General features: G+C 35.9%; 1 protein-coding gene across 5 annotated transcripts in view; it reads right to left on the bottom strand.

Annotated features, from left to right (window-relative positions):
* The window catches only part of celsr1a (cadherin EGF LAG seven-pass G-type receptor 1a), a 265,136-nt gene that overhangs the window by 234,937 nt on the left and 4,847 nt on the right, over window positions 1-25,352 (bottom strand). The gene's annotated exons all lie outside the window — the stretch shown is intronic.

Below are 25,352 nucleotides of genomic sequence, written 5' to 3'. Positions count from 1 at the left end.
AGAAGTGTTTCCTAGCTTCCTAAATGCAGTTTTAAATGCATTTCCCATGAATTTCCACTGGTGGTTTCACATGCATGATTTGCCATTTAATTGAAAGAATTCTGTTGAGTCAGCTTTATCAATACCTTTGTAAATTTTGAAAGCCTGGATTAGTCTTAAATTAACTCTCCACTCCACCTTCTCAGTTCAGGACTAAACAGGTTTGATTGCCTAGCCTCTCAGAATGAGTAGTGCCCTTTAGTCCAGAGATGTACAGTGTTGCTCTTCTCTGCACAGCTTCTAGTGCTACTTGGCCTTTCTCGTAGCATGATGACCAGAACTGCACACAATACTCCAGATAAGATGTCGCTAGCATATTACACAGTCTGAGTATGATATCTCTTGAATTACATTCAACAGTTTTTACTATACAGTAAAACCTAACTAACACTGTATTTGTCCTTTTAATACTTGCAAGTTGTCTAGTCGAAAAGAATTTTGCCACATAACCATTTAATTCTTTTCACAGGATATTTCCTGTATGACAGGATCTCCCATCTTGCATTTATAATTAATGCTCCTTTTATCTATGTGTAGGACTTTTCTATACTAAGCTGCAGGTTTGAAAATTGGAAACATCTTTTCTATTTTTCTGCCTCCTCAGTATCTGCTATGATCCATTTGTAATGTAATCTATACTGTCTACTGTATGTCTTGTTTGTACACTGGAACACTAAAGACGTAATGTCTGTTATTTGAAAGGCTTGATATCACATTCCTGTACCCTCATATTATAGGCTTGAGAAGCAGGGCATGATAAATATTAAGATAAGTGTCTGGGGCTAGGACAGTCTTTCACCTTTTCTGCCTAGGGCACAAAAAGTCATCCAAGAACTGACTTTATAACAAAAAGATTTTCCTTTTAAAACATAAAAAAGTTGGTCAACGTATTATGTTCCACTATATTCTAAGCGATGACCAAAATTAACAAATCTCCTTTTGGCAAAAGAGGAAAAACAAGAGAAGTCCCTTCTATGATTCTACGAAAACTGATACACATTGTGCTAAACAAAGTCTTTTCTTAGTGACATGACACACAAATAAGGTTCAGTGAGGACCCATCTTGACATTTGCCCCAAAGGGAAACCCTGTATATAAGTAAATCTCATGTTTCACTTCTCTGAATAGATGTTATAGGCCTTTTTACGCTTTGTATGCAGACATGTGTAGTTGTGTTAATGGTCAAGCCCTCCTATCGGTGAGTACAATACTTATTATCTTTTTAACAAATCATCATGAATATCCCCTGCTCTGCACCCCCATCCCCTCAGGTGATGACATACTTCAAGTAGAGGAATGTACCTGGACAGGTTGCACCTAAATGGACCTGCTACGGCACCCATTTGCAATCCTTAAGCAGGTGAAGAATGTAATCGTGGAACACGTATCCAAAAGTATAATGAAATGGACTAGTGTTCTGAATACTTTGGAGAAGTTATAATCACAAAAATCCCACATCTGAACCTATTTTATTAAGAGAATATTCACTTTTCTAAAAGTACATGCCATTTATGTCAGACAACGTGGTAGGCAACATTTTCATTTGAGTAGCTTTTCAAAGTTTACTTTTAAACTCTGCACAGAAAAAATAAAAGTGAATTTACATTAGTTTATAAAGTAACATAGTGAATTATGAGTAACATTCTCAAATCTTCATATAATTCAGGGTTGCCAGAAACCAGAACTGAACTGAGCTGCATTATCAGTAGAACATAAATCAACCTTTGCAGAATGCCAATCCATTACACTGCCTACTAACATACACCCACACTCACATGGATCTACTGCATTTAGAATTTAGATGCATATCTCTGGAATATGGAAAAATGTATTGTAAACTGCACAAAGACAGCAACTAGGTGCAACAGTCACACGTAGAATACTGATCCTTTATGCAGAAGTGCTAACAGCTGTCACACCAAGCTGCACATTTATAAAATAATATTTTCTTAAAAACTCAACTTCTTAGTAACCTGTATTAAAAGAATCTGACAGAAAATGATTTGAGACCTCAGTAAAGAGTTGGGTCATTTTGAAGAAGTCACTGCACCTTACAAATGTCACAGAATCGTGCATGCAAGTCCTATTAGTTCCAAATGTCTCTAGTCTCTGAAAGTGTAACACCCAATCATATGAATGATTACATGTGGGAAAGATTAGCCATTGAAGTGGCACCTGCTAACAACAAACACAAAATCAACCACACTACACTCATAGAGCTTTTTATGCTACTCATTTGATCCGCATGTCTATCTTACGTTCTCCTCATGTTTATACCTCAGCCAAAGACTCATCTTTTCTCCTTTGTGCACTTCAGATTATTTTGTCCATGAAAAAATAGTCTAGTAAATACTGAACATAACTCTGTAGTTTTCTTTTTAAAAGAAGACTGTAAAATATTAGCAAAGTCCTAAACTGTAATGTGTTTAATAAAAAATGTTGTGAGTAAAAAGCAATAGCTACTGTGGTTTAGCTCTTGTGCAAAAGGATGTTGCTATTAAAAAAAGACTGAACAACACAAATATGGCAAAATCCTATATGTTTTCTGTTAACCCAGGCTTCGCGTGATTAAATACCAGTAGTTATTTTAATGGGAAAGGCAGGATGTTCAGTATCGGATACCAAGGAGCCTCTACTAGGTACAGACCTTGGCTCTAAAAACCTTCAAACGCCTTTCAATTTCAAGACAATCCTCGAGGCTCTCAGTCTCTTAACACCAAAACCCACTGAAAATGCCTTCAAACCCTGTAGTAAATTTAAGATTCTGTCACACGTACTGTCACTATGCTTTTACATGAATTAAGGCAGAAAACAACAATTTCATCTAAAAACTGCTACAGGCAAATCATTCCTTAACAGATAAAGTCAGCCTTTAGGATATTAAAAAGTATACAGAGAACAAAAAAAAACACCATTATAAAATAAGTTACAGACTTAATATTCATGGAAAGGACTTTTTCATAATTTACATATGTCTTACTAGCAAGGAAGGCTGTCACCTGCTCTTAATAAAATATGTCCGGTCAGTGGCCTAACTATCAATTTAAAAGCCTGAGTGAAATCTCAGGTGATAGAAAACCTGTGACAAATGCCAAAGAAGAACCTGATTTCAAGAGTAATGGCTTGAGAAAAGGATAAATATACACAGAAGCCTGGTTACCAGCTAGAAATGCTGAAATTCATATAGTGACAGTTCTGGAAACTTAAAAATTAAAAGATCTATGATCTAAAATGCAGATAAATCAGTCCAGGACAATACAACTTATTATATATTAATATGTACTTTGATTAAATACAGTTAGCTCCAAATGATTTCACACATAAAATAAAAATATAACCAATATACTTCCCAAATAAAATAAATGCTTTAAAGATTATTCTACTTGTACAGTTTAAATGGAAATATGAAAGACTAAGCAATAATAACCTGAATGTTTTCAAATTAATTTCAGGGTCATATTTTAGGTTATGTTACCCTGGATTGGCCTGTGACCCCTCCAACAGACGGCAAGGTACTGCAAAGATTTGGAGTTAAACACTGGCATCATAACTTACACAAATGAATTGTTGTTAACAAATGACTTAACAATTAAATTCAAGTACCGTACTGGGGTTCCAAAATAAAACAGCTTGGAGGATCAAAATGATGAAAAGAATTAAAGCACTTAAATTGAAATAAAATATTAAATAGATCAAAATTAACTAATTTTGATGAGTGCTTAATAAAAACTTAATGTAATCACCATTTGCTGTAATGAACACAAAAAGTATAAGTGACATGAGAATATATTTAGGGCATGATGGCAAGATGATTAAAATCTTCCCTTCACTGTCAAAGAAAAAAAACTGCAACCACATAACCCACAGTACAGAGATGCCTTCAGCCATTTATTCAAACTGTATTCTTACCTTGGGTGTATCTGCTTACATTTAGATCATTCAACAGGATTAAACATGTTACTGAATTCCTTTCCCAATCACTATATAATGAAAGATTGATGGAAAGGCGGCTTGCCTTAATTGACGTTAAAACTGAAATTCACATGCCTCACTAAGTTTACACCTCAAAGTAGCAAATTCTGAAACAAAAATCAAGAGCCCAGTTCATAGTAGTCCATTTTCTCCTCTCCAAGAACTGAATTTCTACTTTATGCAAATGCATTGCTCTGTGATGGTGTTCTTAGTGGGGTATTAATATTATCAACATGTTAGCCAAACAAAACAAGTATATCTATAAACACGTTATTGGAATTGGGCATTGTCTTTTAATACATAAATGAGGTAATAACAATAATGATGTTACCTAGCTAAATACAGTGGTGTTAAAAACTATTTGCCCCCTTCCTGATTTCTTATTCTTTTGCATGTTTGTCACACAAAATGTTTCTGATCTTCAAACACATTTAACCATTAGTCAAATATAACACAAGTAAACACAAAATGCAGTTTTTAAATGATGGTTTTTATTATTAAGGGAGAAAAAAAATCCAAACCTACATGGCCCTGTGTGAAAAGTAATTGCCCCTTGTTAAAAAATAACCTAACTGTGGTGTTTCACACCTGAGTTCAATTTCCGTAGCCACCCCCAGGCCTGATTACTGCCACACCTGTTTCAATCAAGAAATCACTTAAATAGGAGCTGCCTGACACAGAGAAGTAGACCAAAAGCACCTCAAAAGCTAGACATCATGCCAAGATCCAAAGAAATTCAGAAATAAATGAGAACAGGAGTAATTGAGATCCATCAGTCTGGTAAAGGTTATAAAGCCATTTCTAAAGCTTTGGGACTCCAGCGAACCACAGTGAGAGCCATTATCCACAAATGGCAAAAACATGGAATAGTGGTGAACCTTCCCAAGAGTGGCCGGCCGACCAAAATTACCCCAAGAGCGCAGAGACGACTCATCCGAGAGGTCACAAAAGACCCCAGGACAACGTCTAAAGAACTGCAGGCCTCACTTGCCTCAATTAAGGTCAGTGTTCACGACTCCACCATAAGAAAGAGACTGGGCAAAAACGGCCTGCATGGCAGATTTCCAAGACGCAAACCACTGTTAAGCAAAAAGAACATTAGGGCTCGTCTCAAGACTTTTGGGAAAATACCTTGTGGACTGAAGGCAAATGTCCCATTACATCTGGCGTTAAAGGAACTCAGCATTTCAGAAAAAGAACATCACACCAACAGTAAAATATGGTGGTGGTAGTGTGATGGTCTGGGGTTGTTTTGCTGCTTCATGACCTGGAAGGCTTGCTGTGATAGATGGAACCATGAATTCTACTGTCTATCAAAAAATCCTGAAGGAGAATGTCCGGCCATCTGTTCGTCAACTCAAGCTGAAGCGATCTTGGGTGCTGCAACAGTACAATGACCCAAAACACACCAGCAAATCCACCTCTGAATGGCTGAAGAAAAACAAAACGAAGACTTTGGAGTGGCCTAGTCAAAGTCCTGACTTGAATCCAATTGAGATGCTATGGCATGACCTTAAAAAGGCGGTTCATGCTAGAAAACCCTCAAATAAAGCTGAATTACAACAATTCTGCAAAGATGAGTGGGCCAAAATTCCTCCAGAGCGCTGTAAAAGACTCATTGCAAGTCATCGCAAACGCTTGATTGCAGTTATTGCTGCTAAGGGTGGCCCAACCAGTTATTAGGTTCAGGGGGCAATTCCTTTTTCACACAGGGCCATGTAGGTTTGGATTTTTTTTTCTCCCTAAATAATAAAAAACATCATTTAAAAACTGCATTTTGTGTTTACTTGTGTTATATTTGACTAATGGTTAAATGTGTTTGATGATCAGAAACATTTTGTGTGACAAACATGCAAAAGAATAAGAAATCAGGAAGGGGGCAAATAGTTTTTCACAACACTGTATTTTGGAATGCAGATTTTCTAAATACAAAGTTGGGTAATGTCTGGGAGATTCTATATGGTTATTCCCTAAATGAAAAAAATAGCATCTCATAACACTGATCATATAATATAGCCAGATAAAGAAATATTAGAAAACTTTAAAAATGACAAGAGATTAATATCTTCTGGAAAGTGTATACAGTATGCTATATTTTTGGTGCATATACAGTATAAAACTTTCTGGAGGCTATTCAAAATAGATTACAGAATTCTTTGTTCACTTAAATGGTGATCATATTTGTTTTGCTTTTCAGGAAAAGGGTAAAAACACTATGTTGTTAAGTTAATCGCATTTCTTGGGAAATACCATATTCACAAGATGAAATGGATAGAAATTAATTCCAAATTTCTTCCTAAAGACTCAAATGAAACATTACATAACCATGTTTCAAAACTGGAAAAACAAGAAAGCAATCTTGCATAGCTTTTTAAGAATTTTTTAAGAATTTCAATAATTTTAGAAGTAATATCTTGGGAATATTAGCATATTTTTAATTCTTTCATATTGTATTCGAACATACTACATGTTCAATAGTGTATTAGTAATTAGTAATGTAAATATTAAAATCTGTGAAAGTGTTAAGGCCATTTCATGTGTATGCATCCAATGTCATTCTGGCATCAATGTGGACATACACTTACCTGAAGAGCTAGACATGATTAAAGTTTACAGCCGTGTAATCTGCCTGAACTGATTGTTTTGGTTAATATGTACTCTATGTTAAATGTATTTCATAACGTACAAACATTTTTAAAATATACTGTATATACACATATTAATATAATATATGCACACTCATATATATATCACACATATACAATATATATACCATATACTTTATATTTTTCATTATAATCAAGATACTTGACAAGGCTGCATTTCAAACAGTATACCAAAATGTTACTCATTATTTTCATTTTTTATTCCGTGTTTTCTTTTGAACATTACTTCCCCGGGAACATTTAATACAGAATAGAATTCTCTTTTAGTACAAGTCATTATTAGTATTTTTTGTTTTCTAAATACTTATCTACTTCTTTTTGCACTGGTACCAATCTTTCTATTTTCAAATTTATGAAAAATAAAAAAATATCTTAGGAACTGCAAGCCAACTGCAATCTATGGCTAATATTAACATTCTACTTCAAAGTCTATTTAATACATCAAAGGTTTTTGAGACAAGAAAGTAAATTTCATATAGTACTAAACCAGTTTCCCTCACTTAAGAATGTTGGGGAAATGTAAATGCCAATTGATCTGAAGGCATCATATGTATGTAAGGCCATTCTACGCTACCCATACTGTTTAATATAAAATCAATAAACATTCTTATGGAATGGTGTTAGGCAGTGACATGAAATCCAGCAAAACATCAGGACAAGTGAAACCAATTAAGGCAGCTTTAACTAACAGCAAACAGCAGATTACCTTCTAAATAATAGCTTCTGAAGTATAATGTTCAAAGTGCAGTCTTGTGGCAAATCCTGACAGGTTTTGAGTAGTACAAGCTAAGCATGCTTTTTTCCATTATAGGTTAGCAGTGGATTTGACTCTTCTCACTAACAGATGTAAGGTAAGGACTAAGCTAAATGGACAAATTTAAACTCACCAATCAACTTACCCCTCATCTCTGTGGAAGGTGAGAGGAAGCTGCAGGCCCTGGAGAAAACCTACAGTCACCACTGGAGAGCAAACACCACTCAGACAAAGATCAGACTAGGATTTGAACCCAGAACACTATAACTGGGAAGGAACAATACTAACTCTGAATGTTACCAACAGACTGCAGTATTCATGGGTAAAAGTAAATAGAAATCTAACAAATAATGCCTCAGTAAATAAAGTTTCAAATGCTTTATTTTTGATTTTATGTTTTTCACATTCAAATTAGCATAGTAAAATAGAATATTTTACAAATCAATATTTTCATTTTTTTTCTTATCTATCATGTCATAACAAGACATTGTCATCATACACCTAGAAACAATAGTGCAATACACTGTTAAAATTGATACATTTTTAAACTTTTAATTTTCATGTAACGTAATGTTATGTATCAAAATTTGCCGAAAACTGCCATTACCAGATACATTCACTGGATTATTCAAGCTACAGAATTTGAAAAAGTGTCCACATAAAATATTACAACAGGAGTCTGCTGACATTACTTCACATGTGGCAGTATTACCACTACTACACCTGTGAGAGAACATCAGACTGTAACTGACCTTTACTAACTTTTTCGGGTGTTTCACCTACTTTGTAAATTACACAACAGCATCTTCAAAAACATGAAACACTGAAAGAATCTAACTTCATACCAGTGTGTATGTTTGCATTAAACATGACCTTCGTACTTGCAAAGCAGCTTTTGTATATCACAAAACTGAAGAATGCTTCCTGCCTGTTTACTTTACAGAAGTAGATACACATGCAAATAACCCAGTTAAACAGCTACAAGACAAGAGAGTGTCAGAGTGACTTCACACACTTTGGTCGGCAACTTTGGAGGTTGGAGGGTGGGAAAAACAGCTTCTTTTGCACACCTGCAAACTTGCATTAGCTAAAAGGTATGATTAAAGACATTCTTTAAAAAAAAAGAAAAGGAAAAAAAGAATGGATGATTACCAGCAATAAATACAGGTTATCTATTTGACATTTTGCTATATTGTTGAAAGTGTCACTGATGGATTCTTTTATCTAAGGGTCAAATTATTACACAGACAGAGTCAACACCCAAAATAACAAGATAGCACCAATAGGTAATGGTCCCTCATTTAAAATAAACCAAAACTATTTTAAAACTTGAAGCAAAATGGCAACAGAAAAGTACCAAAGCAACAAAAACAACTTCCTTAAATTTTCCCATAGAATACATATACAAAGATAATTATAAGAATATTACTCTTAAAGTTAAATAAATGTACATTTCAAGATGTCACATAGTTTTACTAGATGTTAAAATAATGATAAAATGAGTGTCAAATCAAAATATAAATTCCCTTTGAAATCCCATTTCTCCACCACTCAGCCATCCTGTCAAGTGTTTTATCTCCAGATTTTCAATGTCAAGCAATGATGCAAGACAAGAAAAATGCTGTCAAACCTAATGTTCACACAACGGTTGGGGCAATTCAGCTAGTTTGCAGGACTAGAATGAGCAACCATCTGTCGTAGATCCCATCCTGGAAGCATCAGGTGCAAGGCAGGGAGAAACCATGGACATGGTGCTATTTCATTGCAAGCACACTCACTCATTCATATACCTGGCTTACAACAAAATATTTTGGATGCCGCAATAAAAATGTGGCATAAAACATGTTAAGTCTGTTACACAAAAAATATCATACATAGAACAGTTAATACATGGTTTCCTGATACATGTACAGTATATATTACAGAAACCATATTTACAAGACCAATTATTATAAAGGACCTCAAAGCTTCCTGTATTTGCAGATTCATATATGTAATATGATTTTTTAGGTTTTGCTTTGACATGTGTGCATTTCAAACAAAAAAAAAATTGTATGCTGTATTTTTTAGAGTCTTTCACTGCTTTCATCAACCAGAATAATCTCCAGGGCTACTGTCACCATAAATCAGAGCCATTTCAAAAAATATTACAGGCAATCTGAGACAATATCATGTATTTTTCTCCTAGGAGAATAAAAAGATTCATCCACAAATGAAATCTCACAAGATGCTACTAACCAAAAGTTAGCATAGTGACTGGTGTTTACAGATGTATAGTAAAAGATATACAGATCCATATTGTGGGCTCACCAGCTGCATAACGAAGGGTGACGATCAGATATGATTCCAGTTTAATGACAGTTATACAATGCCTAGATGCACTTGACCCTGGAAATGGACACTAGACTTTAGGAAGTTGGAAAAATTACCTGTCTGGCAGGAAAAGAGCCTGAGCTGTTACAGGAAGTGGAACAGTACCAGTTAAACATAGACAGCATTACCTCCATGAATAGCATGGGTTATGGAACCAAACTTCTTGATCAGGGGTGATCTCTCTCCTACTTTGGAGTTGCAATGTTTTAAAGAAATCGGTCAGTTGTGAAGATATTCACAAGCCACCAGCTGATTGCTGTGAAACTGGAGTTTTCAACGATGGACCAGAGGGTTGCTTTAATGCAACCACAAGTTGCAGAGAGGAGAACTTTTGAATGCTGTTACTGCATTTGACTAAACAGCTGTTTGGAGTATCCAGTCTCCTTAGAGTTGGTGGGTTTAGTTCTTAAAAAGGTGCTTCCCATTTACTCAGTAGTCTTCTTACTGGGTGACTTCAATTCTCACATCAGGAATAATAGAAGTACTGAGGGGATTGACATGACTGGAAGAAACACCCTCCTGGATTTGAACAAGAATAGTGAGTTTTTATTGCTTTTCTCTGCAAACATTATCTTCAAACACAAGGCGGCTCATAAACGTACTTGGTACCAGAACACCTTGGGCCAAAGATTGATCACAAAATGTGTAATTGTATCATCTAACCTAAGGGCATACTGTATACGGCTGTCTTCTGATCAGCACATGGTAGTTAGCTGGATTTGAAGTGAGGGATATAGGCCGGACAGACCAAGTAAGTGTGGAGAAGCAGTTAGGGAGTCCTGGAAACGACTAGCTGAGGCTTGCGATTGTGATGAATTGAACTCCTACCTCCAAAGAGACCTTCTCCCAAGTGCAGAGTGAGGTCAGGGACCCTATTTAAAACCTCAGTTGAGCAAGTAGCTGCTAAAAGTTGTGGACTTAAGGTAGTTGGGGCATCTCATGGCAGCAACCCTAAGACCCAATGGTGGGCACCACAGGTGAGGGAAGCTGTTAGACTGAAGAAGGTGGCCTTCAGGGAAATGCTCTTTGTATGGTCTCTTGACTCAATTGACAGGCTAAAAAGAATGCTTGCAAAAGTGGTTGCAGAAGAAAAACTTAGCCATGGGAGGAGTTTGGAGGGGCCATGGAGAAAGACAGCCTCAAGGCTGTTCTGGAAAACTGTGCAACGGCTCAGAAGGGGAAGATAATTCTTTGCATTTATATAGCGCTTTTCTCACTATTCAAAGCGTTTAGCAATTGCAGATTAAAGGCCTTGCTCAAGGGCCCAACAGAGCAGAGTCCCTTTTGGCATTTTATGGGATTCGAACCGGCAACCTTCCGATTGCCAGTGCTGATCCCTAGCCTCAGAGCAACCACTCCGCTTGTAACCTTGCTCAGTAACCTTGCTCAGACTGTGTTAAGCAGGGATGAAGAGGTGTTAACTTCTTTTCGCGATGGAAGTAACACTTCAAAGAACTCCTCACCCTGGTGGACATGATTTCCAATCAGGAGGCATTCTTGGGCACATGTTCAAGTCACTATGATTGTCCGAGGACTCAAAAGTACTAAGGCTACTGGGGTGGACAAGATCCAACCTGAGATGCTGAAAGCACTGGACATTTTTGGGATAGCATTTTTAAAGCATCAATTCAGTGTCACATGAGAGGTAGATAAAATACCTTTGGACTGTCAGACATGTTTGGTGGTCCCCATATCTAAGAAAGGTGACCAGACAGTGTTTTCCAACCATAGAGGGACCACACCTTTCAGCCTTCTAGGCAAGGCTTATGCCAGGGGGCTAAAGGGGAGACTCCACCCAATGGATTAGCCTAAGAAAGCGGCAGGGATGAGAATCAGCAGAATTCTAAATTTGAGGTCATGGTTCTCTCTCAGTAAAAAGTGTATTGCTCTATCCAAGTGAGAGGAGAACAACTGCCCTTAGTGCAGGGAGTTTATGATTTTACACACAAGTGATAGAAGTTCGTAAGAACAACAAGCAGATTTGCAGCTCTCCTCCAGGTGTTGTACCAGTTCATGGTGGTGAAGTGAGAGTGAGTTCAAAAGACAAAAACATCGGTTTCCCAGTCGAGCTAAACCCTCGTCTTCACATATTGTCATAAGCTGTGGGTAATGATTGAAAGAATAACAATATGAGTATAGGAGGCATAAATTAGATTTCTTTACAGGGTTGCTGGGCTTACCTTTTGGAATAGGCTAAGAAGGTCACCAATTTAGGACAGCCTCAGAGTAGAGTCACTGCTCCTTTGGATTGAGAGTAGTCAGTTAAGGGAACCTGTCATGTCATAAGGATACCACATGGACAGTTCTCCTGGGGCTTCTCTAAGCACATACCAATGGATGGAAATGCTTGGGCAGACCATGACGTGCTGTGGGGATTATACATCTTATCTGGCTTGGGAACACCCGAGAACTTCCAGGCTAGGCTCTGTGTGTACCTGGGGATAGGTAAGACTGGGAATGACATGCTTGGCCTGCTGCCTTTGCAACCCTCATAAGGAAAAGTGGTCCGAGATTATGAGATGAGATAAGAAAGTTGTACAGATAAAAAGACAGCCACAGAAAAAGGCAAGTTATTTAATGATTTATTAACAACGTTAACAACCATCCCTACATTTAAATTCCAAGGCAATGCATCAATAATAAATAGCTGCACCCCTCAATCCCATTTGTGACTAGCTAACTAGACTGATGTTTTTCGTAAGTTTTTTTTTTTCCTAGCATAACTTTTCAGGAACTGGAAGCCTAATTGAACAGGTGGTATGAATACAAAGGGAAGAAGTGCATTAGGCGAGTTATGTTTTCTCTTAAATAAAATAAAGTTCTTTGTTTAAATAATTACTTGTATATTATGCAACTGTAGAGTGGAGACATGCTGCATTTTGGTTGGACATGCAAGTAATCGTTTCCCTCTACTCTATACATGTCACAATAATACTATCACTTCTACCACTACATTCATTTATGTCAGTACATGAGGTGCATTTGCTGTTAATATTCACTTTGAAAATGAAAACTCACCTTGTTCTGGGATTTTTTTTATATGTAAATGGTAGTAATTTAATGTAGTAATGTACTTTTCTGTATCTCTCATCTATCTATTAGTTCCATGAACTTTTCCTGCATTCTTTTAAAGATTTTTTTTTTAGTTTGCAAAACAATAAATATATCATTGTTATTTTCAATAACAATGCTATTACATACAAACCTGCCATTTTTACAATGAATGCAGATCACAGATTATTCATATCTGAAACTTTACTTTGAAAAACAGTGCAATTTTTATCACACTATCTGGCCTTGGATAAACAAACTCTGCTTCTAAGAAATTGGTTATCATAACAACAATAAAAACTACATCCTGGAAAACAATAATGCTTGAAAAAAAACATGATGTTTAACAAAACTCTAAAGAGTGTACATAAATTCCCAGAAAAGTTCTACCATCTATTGCCACTACTAAAAGTTTTATTATAAAGTTTTATTTATTATGAACATGTTCTTCTTAAGTTTGCACATGCTGGATTTATGTCCAAATGTCTGTTGATGGCATTCTCAAAACGTTACAGCCTATACCGCCCCGTTATTTTTGCTATGTGTTGCCTTTGATTCTTGTAAGTCTAAGCATTATCCTCTGATGATGGCCCCTGGCAGGGGCTGAAAGCTCAGGAATAAAAACTACTTTATGATACATGATTCACTTTCTCCCTTTGTGGATCTCCAGCTGCAAATTTTATATAAATAAAGGCCAAATACCACTGACTCACTCATCACAAAATCTCCCAAACCATGAGGACTAGGGACTTCCCTTGGCCCATAGGGGCTCGGTAAGAAACGGTTTTTAAAAATTTTGTGGTCCAAGTGCGTTTTGTCTGTATGTCTGTCCGCTTTTTACGAGAGAATTACTTAACAGATTTAGATCTTATTGTTTTCTATAATTTGCTTGAACTTTCCGGTTGATTTTGCGACTTCTCTCATCGCAGTAAGTACCATAGTTCACTTGCGGTACCAATGTATTTATGCAAACCCAGACAGAGTGGCTGTGGACCAACAGCAGGGGGGCGGGGCCTTCCTCATTCACTCACCAGCCTCTGTTCGAGTTACTCTATGTCTCGCCACGTGTTGGAGTGCACCTTGCCTCTGCTTAGCAACAATACCTGTTTGTTCAACAGACATTATCATCTACAGATTGTTAGGGAGTAACATTTGACATGTTTGAGAGAGAGTTCAGAGCTCCTTGTGTTTTAGAGGGTAGCTGCTGATTGCCATAGATATCACGACCATGTGCTTTTCTCCACACGCAGGGAACACTTTCTTATCAGAGTTGCACACGATCAGATACAGTGCCAACGTCTATTGATTTTTAAAGTTTCTTCTGTTTTATTACTATACGGGTATATATAGCATCCATAGTCTGAGTCCCAATCTGATTGTATGGGTGGCTACCTACCGCAATCAGACTACAGATGCTATGAATGTAATTACTGTGATGTCCAGGCTGTTAAATAAACAAACCACACACCATGATGCAGTGTAAAGGGGCTTCGTCTCTAACGCTGATGTCCGAGGTTCGATCCCCATGAGGGAAGCAGTGGAGTGTGTACGCCTTATGAACCCAAGTAAGGGCAAAACACATGTCGCATACTCTTTGCATTATTTGACAGTAAACTATGTAATATATATATATATATATATATATATATATATATATATATATATATATATATATATATATATATATATATATATATATATAGAGAGAGAGAGAGAGAGAGAGAGAGAGAGAGAGAGAGAGAGAGATATATATATTAGTTGTTAGCATATTTTCTTAAAAGAAGGTACATGTGAAATGTTTACATTACCAGTGCTTTCAGCTACATCAAGGTTTACATAGACCTTTGTTTAGCACCTGTCTAGTCAATGTAAATAATGTTAACAAAAGAATTTCTTTACATTACAATTGTCTCTGCCCTAAGCTGAATTTCAAATAATAAATGTTTTCTTTATTGAAAAACTTTTTAAAATGTCACTAGATGCTAATACTTACAGCACACTACACATATAATACAAATATATACAGTGTATATATAAGTATACATATCTAGAGAGAATGGGGGTAAGATCATAACTGTAAAAAATACAAAATGCTGGACTGTCAAAGTAAAAAATACTATTTTCAATTGCTGTATTAAGTTTTTTATAAGTAAGGAAAGTTGAGAAAGCAAATCTGAAACATTCATACATCTTGAAAAGAAAAAGCTAGGATTACTTGTTACAATTTCAACAGATCTCGAAAATATTGTATCCTGCATTGCACTCATAAAACATTCCCACCTAGTACTTTAACAGTGTAAGGACACTGGCTATGCCCTACTTGAAGAGATTTAGTAAATAAATGGGACCCCACAACTAAGGTTTATGCAACCAACATAAAAGGTACATAAAAATACATTATTCACTATGGATCACATTGTTATTATTTATAAAAATATTTATCCAGACAGAATGTACATAAATAGTACAATAAAGATTTCTTTTCAAACAACATTAGTAACATGTCTTAGTAAACCCTGGTAAGAGCAAACATTCTCAAAGACCAGCACCGGGTGGCTCTGTGTTTGTGTCATTTTGAAGCTCACTCATATCCTCCAAATTGCTTATCATTTTGATACCATAGTTCTGTTGTTGGTACATGGAAAACAAAAAAAAGCAAGGCTTCAGCTAGGGTGCATGAATCTATAATGATAGAGGGAACTTCAATTTTTCTTTGTTTCTAGGCATTTCACAAATACTGCACTTTAATCTCAGTAGGTTTTGTGATTATATTATTCAGTTTCTTCTATGAGAACGCACCCTCAATAAACAGCTATCAAACAGAGACTGCAATGCCGGGAGGTGTTGTGTTTACTGTAAGGGATGGTTTTGCACGCACGTTTAAATAAGTCACCATTATCAAAAGGTAAACATTTTACCCTTTAAATGACAAAACTATATACCAAGCAGTATTTACCAAACAGAAAATCCAAATTAAGAGGCTCTTATCTTTTGGAATGCATAAAACTAACTTACAAAAGTGTATTCAGTTTCCACAGTTCTACTGACATAATTTAACAGAGATTATGGTTGTTACCTTTATATTTATAAAACTAATACACTAGTACTTCCACATTATTCAGAAACAAATTAATCAGCAATTAAGAAAGACAACAACCACATGTGTATAAACTTTATCACAGTTCAGCAACACATGAACATAGTTGGTAAAAGACTGAAACAAAGTATGAGATGCATTGTCTCTGCATGCATGTCAAAAAGATCATTACTTCTCACCACACTCACAGAGAACAATAATGATCATGTACATTACCCTGTATTATTCAGAACAATGGGACTAAAGTCTGCATCTGTAAACCCTAGACTAATTTAATTTCAGACAACTTCAAAATAGAGTTCTGCATGCAAAGCATGATACCAAATCAGTTGTTTAATTAAATGACAAATAAAGTATCATCATGTGAAAGTACATATAGGTCATAACCAAAGCCGTATAAACACTGCCTATAACGTTACTGTGTTACCCAGAACAAGTCACTTTATTGGCATGTGCTCCATATTGTAAAAAATACATATGGACACAACTTTCAAGAATCCTGAACTCATAAACCAACATGGATAAATTCAAATGCACAATAACAGTAATAGTCAAAATTTAGTAGTTTGAAGTTAAGTTATCCTTTCACATAATGAACAATTTGGAAGAGTACAAAAAACCCCTTTTCACTCCTTAAGGGAAAAATACTTTTCAAAGTCCATAATGAAGGATTCCTTTTTAAAGCCCCTACTGCATTCCAAACTGATTTGCTCAGAATGCCATAAAAGCTTTCCACTAATTCAAAGGCGGACAACTCTTGCTAGACTAGGATTCCATTTTTGTGTGCAGAATCCCTACATTTGTATCTGTACTATTAATTTTGCCATTCCCATCTGGACTACTTAACCTGATGTCTCCTTAAACACTCAAACCTGAATCTTACATGTTCCTTATTGCTTATAACCAATATTTTCAGCATATTCTGCCCTTTATCTGGACTTCTTTTGTAGTGCAATGAGGCCACACAAAGTAGGTGCTTTTTTTATTCATAAACTGAAGTGAAATTTGCTTTCTTCATCCAACCACCAAAGTAAATATATTTTCTGAGTTAAAGACTACTTACTAATATACTATCATGGCCTTGCACAAAAATGTGCAAAATGTTAGGTGCTAAACAACAAAAAACAATACAGTAATCCCTCCTTGGGTTGTGTTCCAGAATCCCCCGCAATAGGTGAAAATTCGCGAAGTAGAAACCATATGTTTGTATGGTTATTTTTATATATTTTAAGCCCTTATAAACTCTCCCACACTGTTTATAAATATTCTCCGCAGTTATACAGTAAACCCTCGTTTATCGCGGTTAATCCATTCCAGACTATACCACGATAAATGAATTTCAACGAAGTAGGATTCTTTATTTATAAATCTAATATTTTCGCAGTTAGAGCATAGAAAACCTGTTTACGACCTTCTAAATACGTTTTTTTAACATTATTAGAGCCCTCTAGACATGAAATAACACCCTTTGGTCAAAAGTTTAAACTGTGCTCTATGACAAGACAGAGATGACAGTTCTTTCTCACAATTAAAAGACTGCAAATATATCTTCCTCTTCAAAGGAGTGCGCGTCAGGAGCAGAGAATGTCAGAGAGAGAGAGAGAAAAGCAAACAATCAAAAATCAATACATGCTGTTGGGCTTTTAAGTATGCGAAGCACCGTGATAAAGCAGCCGCAAAGAAGGGAGCAATGTGAAGGTAGTCTTTCAGCATTTTTGAGAGGAGCATGCAAACAGCCCCTCTGCTCACAACCCCTCCGTCAGGAGCAGAGAATGTCAGAGTGAGTGAGAGAGACAAAGAAAAGCAACAATCAAAAATCAATACGTGCTGTTAGAGCGAAGCACCACACGGGAAGCATATCGTATATCATTGAGGAGTTTTATTTAATACGTTATAAGTGCTTTGATTGGGTAGCTTCTCAGCCATCCACCAATAGTGTCCCTTGTATGAAATCAACTGGGCAAACAAACTGAGGAAGCATGTACCATAAATTAAAAGACCCATTGCCCGCAGAAATCACTGCATCCAAAATGCTAACATGATGGGGTTTTTTTTGTCTGGAAAACCTAGTATTTTATAAACTTATTTTAAAATAGACAGTGAGCTTTTCTGCTGTCTAAAAACATAAAAAAATGGAGAGAAGGATTTCCACAAGCTTATTAATCGCTTACAATAACAATTCTGAGAGTGAAAGGTATGACTATGAAACAAAGTCAATAGAACATTAAACCAGACAATGTAGAATATCTCATCTGACTCTGCATTAAAATTGTTAATTTAACTTCATTAAGTTATATTACTTGTGTTATTTTTTTTACTATTAATACTTTATAAAGAACATTTATCTTAAGTATCCACTAGTAAACCTATTAAAAATGTATGTTTTGTCTGCCTAGATCTTAAAGTACCATAAGCGCTAACATTTGTATGTTAGATATTCTATAAATACTGCGCTGGGCTGGTGCCCTGCCCTGGGTTTGTTTCCTGCCTTGCGCCCTGTTAGCTGAGATTGGCTCCACCAGACCCCCGTGACCCTGTAGTTGGGATATAGCGGGTTGGATAATGGATGGATATTCTATAAATAAATAAGTAAACCTGTAAATTAATTTTGCTGCCTCTGAAATGAGACTCTGCACTTCTAGTAAAGTAGAGTGACTACTTCTTTAACAATAATGACTGATATAAGTTGGAATAAGCAAGGTTAAGACAATGGATGGAGGAATAACTGGGGTGTTGGTTTAATGCCTGCCATTGTACAGTTCCTATTGTAGATGTATTATCATTTTGAATTCCTGTTGACCACTTGAGATGTGTCGACTCTCTGTGAATGAGTTGAGCAGTGCTGCAACTGAAGGGTTAATATCTCAAGAACCACAGATTTATTGTATACCTTCATCTAGAAAAGACCTATTCACTTTTAAATTCCAAAAAATACTAATGTAGTTTTATTCTAAATTTGTATCTATTCATTTATTTATTTTGTTTGTCAAAGAACCAAATTAACATCTGTCTGACCCTCAAAACAATATGGTTTGCTACTGCTGTGAAATCAATAAAATAAAATGGGCCAGTACAAAATGCAGGATCAGAGATTAAAAGATGCCGATAAATCTTTCAGAGTTTTGTTATAAACGGTAAAAAGTTTAAATGAATGAAAAGACACTGACTCTAAACACTCAAAACTATATAAATAGCAGGTTTCAGACGTGTATTCATTCAAACTATGGTATACACTAATTTTAAAATTGTAAAAATAGAATGTGATCAACCGTTATTTAGGAAACGAGTCTTTTAAAATATATAGGAAAATCCAAGCACACAATTCCTATCTTTGAACATTTTAAGTAGTAATACATTCCTCTGCATGGGGTTTGCTTCCTGGTAACAGCAGGGCAGCCATTGTCATTGGTAAGCCTCTTTATACAGCTTGGTAATACAGGTAATAAACTGCATTTTAGTTAGACATTGACCAAAGAGGTCAAAGTAGGTGCCTGGGTAATAAATTATAACAGAGCTAAAAAGTCTCTTTAAAAGAGTTTGAAGGACAATGAATCTCATTAAAGCCACATACGAATAAAAATGTATGAAAAACTTTAAACCTTTAAAAGGAATACATGGTAAGATGGGGGGATGCGATGGGTGTGAACATGCGAACCTTGAAGACAACCTTGAAGACAGACCAGATGCTTGCATAGCACAGGTGATTTTATTGTGATAAAACAAACCAACAAATGATTCATTGAAGAGGAACAGTGTGAAGTTCTCTCATTAGACAAAGCAATACAGGAATGAGGTCAGTCCCATGGTCTGTGGCAGTTTCTGGGAGCTACTTGAATCGACAATTACAGATAACATACCTGAGGATAAGACAGGCAAATGAAGATACACGCAGTAAGCAAGAGATGGTGCAAGTGCTTTATTTACAGAAACAGTGTACAATGTGTAGTGCAGCTATCTTCAAATAAATCAACCAGTAAATGATGTGTAAAGTGGAGGTTAAAAAGTTCAGAAATAATCCATTAAAATGAGGTTAACACACAAATAGAAACAGTTCTAAAACTCACAATTCCTGGTGCATCCTTCTAAAAAGCAATGCCTTTCAGCTAACCCCTAATGGGATACTTCTGACATACACAGCCAACTATTAAAATCCAGGCTTGGGCCCCTGATGCTATCACGGGCTCTCAGCAGGGCATCACACCAAGCCTCACTCCTCCAACTCCTGCTGCCACTCCTCAGCCTCATGAGGAGCCCTCTTGAGTACCAGCCATACGTTCTTCTTCAGGGCTTTCTATCCAGCTGCCTGCCTTCACACTACTGCATGCTGGCATCTCCCAATCCTGATGTCTCTGACTTCCTTTCCTTTAACCCCCATCTCTCTTCCTTATTCTTTCTTTTTCCTTTTTTTTCTCCCCTCACGCTTTGGTTCCCTTTATAAAACTCTGTGGGACACAGGTGCAGTAATCATGATGCCAGCACTGAGCGAACAAGTCAATCCACCATGATACCTATACTTCCCACAAAAACACAAGCATGTCCTTTATTTATTCATCTAAAATGCACATGTTACACATCTGCTGTATCACAAGGAGCATGTTCAGCTCATCATGAATGATGTACACCATCAAGACTGTTATTAAAAGAGATCTGAATACACTACAGTCCAAACCTATATTAAAAAGTGAAAAAGCTGAAACAAATGTGCAATAAGAATAAAAAGACTAGAAAAAATGTACAAGATACTATGACATTAATGAAAATAAATCAATAGCAATGAGACACAAACAGCACTTAACCTATTCTAAAAAGGCCAAGATCTGTACACTAGATGAGGCTTAATATGAGCAAAATAAAACAACTGCTGCACCAACTATGTTATTCAAGTAAAACAAAAGAACTTGCAAATGACATTTTCAGAATAGTTCTTGTGAACACCAACACAAGACTCTTAGCAAATGACAGCCATTGATAAGTATTTCTGCCAACTACCTTAGCAAATAGTTGACTTCTATTTGCCAAAGCATTACTCAATATTCCAGTAACTTGAACAATTTTTTTTTTTCAGGCTGTTTCAATTCATTTTGTAGATCTGAGCCAATAATATTTTAAATTTTCAACAGGAAAAAAATGGGCGCAGTGACATTATAAGGATTACTGTGCTCCAAAGTCCAGCATTTTCTACAAATTCTAAAAAATACCTTCCCCACACTGGCGTTTTACATTGGAATTAACAAGGCACAGGTAAAACTGGAAAACCAAAGCCTAAAGCTTACCGAATACTTCCATTTTCCAAACCAAGACAGATGCTGAGCATTAATCTGCATCTTGCAATTACTCACTTTTACATGTTATTTTTGAACAAAAAAAAAACAAAAAAAACAAACAAACATTACCACAGTCAACAATTTTAAAAGAAAACCAGCTATGCCCGATAGGTCAACACTTGTACCCTACCACAGTAACCTTTCACCACTCACCCAGTGGTATGGTTTCCTCTGAAGTAATGAAATCATTGTAAACTGTTTTTGCCATTTTGTTGGTTTCATTTTGATTTACAGTACTTTCATATTTATGTGAGAAAGCAAAGCAAACAGAAAATGTATATTTACCACAAGAAAAATAGCACCAGAAATAATGATAATTTCTAGATCCCTTTTGTTGTCTCAGACAAGCTCAGAAGGCATGTCTTTTATCAAAACTCAAAACGGATAAACTTGGTAAGTTTTGGAGCTTTATTTTCCGGTGGTCATGTCCCTTTGCCTCCATGGTAAAGCTTCAGTGAGGGCAAGATATTTTTTTTAAATTTACAGAAAACATTGGTCTATGGACCCTATGTTTCAAATGGCAAATGAATATATACTGTACTATGGTTATGAATAAACAATTTTGACTTGAAAAATACAAAACATATACTTTAAATAATTCCTTTAACTAAAAAGAGCTCACAGTTAAAATATATTATAAATCAGAAGCTCCCTTGAATACTTGTGTTTTCAATATCAATAGTGTTCTAATATTTGAAGATTATGGTAAGAGTATGAAATTCAATCACTATCAATTCATCCATTCATGAATTTATGGGTACACACATATACATAAAAACATACATGTATCATCTGGAGTGTGCTGGAGGTGAATGCATGATTAGTGATTGTTGAGGCAGACCTGAAACCAAAAGTTTGTTCAGCATGTGATGGACATCTGATACCTAGAACAGGACAGCCAATGCTGTGACTAACTGCTTCCAAGGGCCGCTTGGCGTTTTGCACCGACTTCTTCCACAGTACAGAGCTTCCATGTATAGTAGAACACACCTTCATAACCATGGTATGAAAGAGAATATACAGTAACAGCATAAAGGCATCTTGCAGCCTACACCGCCAAGATCCAAAAGGCAAACAGTACTCTCCTTAGGCTAGTAAATCAGGCTTAGTTATCTATTGTTGAATGAATAAACAATTGCTAAGATGAAGAGAATTTCACATATATTTTTGTTACAGTTTCCAAAAGTAAAACTATATATGGTCACATTGCCATATGGACAAACCTTAATATTGTTTCATTCTACTCCTTCTTTCTACCATATTCCTTAACAGTTGTATATTTTTGTAATCAAACATATTAGGTTAATTTTGCTTGTTTTCATCCTATTAATGAAAGCAGACAAAAAGCCAATGTAAATTAAGAGAGAAATACAACACTTTACAGAGCTACCATTACATTACAATCTCAAACCCGCTTATTCCAAGGCTCGTGTTACTGCTCTAAACCAGTGGAAAAAAAAAAAAAAAAAGAAGAAAACATAACTAGCATGAATAACTATTATTCAACAATTTAACACATAAGTGAAAAACTAAGCTATATTTTCACATACATACTAACAACTGGAATCCATCCATCCATTATCCAACCTGCTATATCCTAACTACAGGGTCACGGGGGTCTGCTGGAGTCAATCAACAACTGGAATTTCTTCTAATTATTTCCTCTCTCTCTGATTCTGTATTGGAATAAGCAGGCTCAAAAAAAGAATGAATAAAAGAACAAATATTTCAAACCCACTTTCAAGGAAGAACATTTATATGAGGCAAACATTAAACTGCATTTTTCTATATGATCTGCTACCAAAATTATGAGGAAGACGGAAAAGGTTCTTTTGACATAAATACCACTTCATCAAATGGGAAAGCATCCATTATCAGAGGCAAAAGAAGAATTTAATAACAAACATTGTCTAATTTGGAGAAACAGAGCACTACATTAAATAACAATTTTAACCAGGGTCACTATTAAACTCTGCAATAACCAGCGAGAGGCCATAATTGAAATGTGTTCAAAATAATAATTACAGAGTCAAATTGCAGGCTACATTTACTTAACCATTCTGCCAAATTATGAATGTCTGCACGGCAAGTTTCTATTCAATTGCATTTTTACATACACCTAACATTATAAAATTCAAATAAGAACATAAACATGAAGATGCAAAACTTCCCTTATTTTGGAACAGAGCACATTACCTTAAAAGAAGTCACTTGCAAAGTTGCTAAAAATGAAAAAGCACAATTGCCAATGCCTGTTATAACCAAGATGGTATTGTTTCATCTTCTGTGCAAATATGTTCTGAAAAGTGTAGCTAGACTAATAAACACTTAATTTAAGCATTATATATATGTACTATTTATTTCAACATATACAATACTGTGGCATATTGGTCACCGTTACAGCCTCAAGGCTTCAGAATTCTGAGTTCAAATCTCACCCACATCACTATTTGTGTGCAGTTTAAATGGTTTCTGTGTGTCTTTGGGAATACTTCAATTTCTGCCACATTCAAAAAATGTTAGTTTTAGCTTAACTGGAGACTCTAAACTAGCCCTATATGAATGAATGTGAGTGTATAAATGTGCCTGCCCTGTGTAGACTAGTGCAATGTCCAGAGCTACTTTCTGCCTTGCATCCAAAATGCAATATATGTTCTGGCCCTTGCAAACCTACAGTGGTTTAGTTAATCAAGGAATAAATGGATATCAAATATCATTATCATTAATAAGCACTAAATTCTGTGGGACCACATCTGTTGTTGACAGCACATTTGATATGTTGCATCATATCCCTGTGCATTATATAATGTAATAGGCATTAAATATAAATACAATAAACCCTTGCCTTTGTATTGCCTGTACACATGAATGCAAATTTATCATACAGAAGAGCCAAGAACATAATAAAGAAATACATTTTTGACACTATTAATGGCCTCCTCATCAGAGAAGTCCCATTTTTCCATCCATATAATAGGAGTACACTTATTCTAATACAGTTTTGCACAGCGCTTAAGTCACCTAGGGCACAAGGACACCAATTCACGTTGACACATACTTTTACTATGCCAGTTCAGAGCCTTTAGTTAACCTCATCTGCATATCTTTGGTAATGCAAATGTCCATGCTTTTACTCTTTATCCCCTTATGTATGAAATATGCTATCATTAAAACTTTAGTTAAATGGAAGGTCACTCTCATACATTTAGCCTTTTTCTGAAGGGCATAAGAAAAAGGATTTCATCCCTCTTCCAAAACATATTTAGGCCAACTGCAAGCTGGCACTTTCACATTTAATACCTGCTACAAACACTTAAAATGTCTGCAATGGAGCAAGGCTTTCACAGATGTAAGAGACCATGCTGTTAATGACAACAGCCCCTAAAGGCCTTAGCATTTCATACTTTATTAACTAGCAAACTCTAGCACTTCACTGATCCCCTGAGGCCACCATGGCCAACAATTTCTCCAGAGAGACCCTGCCCCAGATCATGTAAGAACACATGTTAAGGTATGGATATATATTTAATTAGTGAATTCATGTAAACATATACATTTTGAAAAAAATATTTTACTTCAATTATGTGTCCTTGAATAAAAAACACAAAGAGATGTTCAAAGAAACTGAAAAATGCTTCAGGCGCATAATGGAGACATAAAAATAATCCAATTCTACACCTCCATACTGCACTATTTATTGCCGGTCTAAAATGAAGAAAAAGCACTTGTGATAAATAACTTAACATTTTTCCACCCAAGGCGAATAGTTTTACAAGGAGACCATAAGCATCAAGTGGGGGATTGGGGGCTGGAACGACTGATTTGACTGTAGCAGGATGCCATTTAAAGCTTTGCAAGTTAGCAACACGATTTGGATCCCTATGAAAGATTCAATATGAAACAAAGATGGCTTGTATATTCATAGTTAATTCTTGGAAAACATCATATTCATAATCTGTTACACACTGATAAAAAGATGCAACCTAACATTCTCAAATCAGCTTGTCTTTTCAGATGTAGTAGAAAAACAGAAGCACACATAGGAAAACACAGAGAGAATGTGCAAACTCCACATG

This window comes from Polypterus senegalus, chromosome 8 (genome assembly GCF_016835505.1).
Source record: "Polypterus senegalus isolate Bchr_013 chromosome 8, ASM1683550v1, whole genome shotgun sequence".
Classification (NCBI taxonomy): Eukaryota; Metazoa; Chordata; class Cladistia; order Polypteriformes; family Polypteridae; genus Polypterus; species Polypterus senegalus.
The sequence above is the reverse complement of the archived record's forward strand: the minus strand, read 5'-3'. Positions and strand labels throughout refer to the sequence as shown.